We start from the raw sequence: 1618 nt of genomic DNA, 5'->3' as shown, positions 1-1618 counted from the left end.
GATGGCACCTAACAACACAACAACAACATACTTTGCCAAGCATGATGTCCTTTTTCAATGAATGGCCTCTCCTGATAACTTGTCCAAAGTATCTGAGACAAAGCACAGCATTCTGGATGGGCTTCTTCCAAGACATATTTGTTTGTTCTTTTGGCAGTCTGTGGTGCTCTCAATATTTTTTGTTAACACCATAATTCAAATGCATTGCTTCTTTTCTGATCTTCTTTATTCATTGTCCAGCTTTCACATGCATATGACATAACTGAAAATACCATGTCATGGGTTAGGCACACTTTGGTCCTTAACTGTCATCTTTGTTCTTTAACACTAAGCAAAGTAGGATGTCTATGTTATACGAATTGACCTTGGTATCCCTTAAGACTATGATCCTGAATCCCTACTCCCAGTAACTCATTCCTTGTAGGTGTTCGATTATAACTAAGAACTTTTCATAACTTTGTCCCCTGTATACTCCATCACATTTATGGATATATTTATAGTAAAGGTAAATACTTGTACAAATATCTTCTGTCAAATATATATATTTGTTGTTGCTAAGTGCTGTTAAATCAGTTCTGACTCATAGTGAACACAATAGGATGAAAAATTGCCAGGTCCCACACCTTCTTCACAATCATTGTCAAGTTTGAGCCCATGGGTGCTGCCACTGAGTCAATCCATCAGATTGGGTGTCTTCCTCTTTTTCACTGATGTTCCACTTTACCTAGCATGATTTTCTTCTCCACAAACTGGTTCCTATTGATAAAATGTCCAAAGTGTGAGAGACAAAGTCTTGTCATCCTGGCTTCTAAGGAGCATTCTGACTTACTTTCTTTAACACAGATTTATTTGTTTTTCTAGCAGTCCAACACCATAACTCAAATGCACCAATTCTTCTATGGTCTTATGTATTTATTCATTATCCAACTTTTACATGGATATGAAACTGTTGAAAATATCATGATGCCACTTAGTCCCCAAATTGACATCTTTGTTCTGGAACACTTGAAAGAGGTCTTATGCAGAAGATTTGCCTAATGCAATACATCTGCTGCTTCCATGAGTGCTGATGGTGGATCTAAGCAAACTGAAGTATTTGACAACTTAAATCTTTTCTCCACTTATCATATTATTTATTGGTCCAATAGTGAAGATTTTTGTTTTATTTACATTGAAGTGCAACCCATACTGAAGTCTGTGGTCTTTGATCTTCATTGGTAAATATTCTAAATCCTCTTTGCTTTCAACATGCAAGGTTGTATCATCTACTTATCACAGGTAGTTAATTAGTCTTCCTCCAATCCTGATGCCATGATTTTCTTAATATAATCCAGCTTCTCAGATTATTTGCTCAGCATACAAATTGAATAAGTATGGTGAAAGACTACAACCCTAGTACACACCTTTATTTTAAACCATTGTGTGTCCCATTGTTTTGTTTGAAGACTGCCTCTTGGTTTATGTACAGGGTTTTTCATAAGCACAATGAAGTGTTCCGGAATACCCATTCTCTGCAATGTTGTCCATAACTTGTCATGATACACACCATTGAAAGTCTTTTCATAGTCAATAAAGCACACATATTCTCTGCTTTCAGCCAAGATCCATTTAATGTCAG

The 1618-nt window shown here is 36.3% G+C and overlaps 1 protein-coding gene across 1 annotated transcript in view; it reads left to right on the top strand.

Annotated features, from left to right (window-relative positions):
• The window catches only part of FNDC7 (fibronectin type III domain containing 7), a 42267-nt gene that overhangs the window by 6852 nt on the left and 33797 nt on the right, over positions 1-1618 (top strand). The window lies entirely within an intron of this gene.

This window comes from Chrysochloris asiatica, unplaced genomic scaffold (assembly GCF_000296735.1).
Source record: "Chrysochloris asiatica unplaced genomic scaffold, ChrAsi1.0 scaffold00085, whole genome shotgun sequence".
NCBI classification, from domain to species: domain Eukaryota; kingdom Metazoa; phylum Chordata; class Mammalia; order Afrosoricida; family Chrysochloridae; genus Chrysochloris; species Chrysochloris asiatica.
The sequence above is the reverse complement of the archived record's forward strand: the minus strand, read 5'-3'. Positions and strand labels throughout refer to the sequence as shown.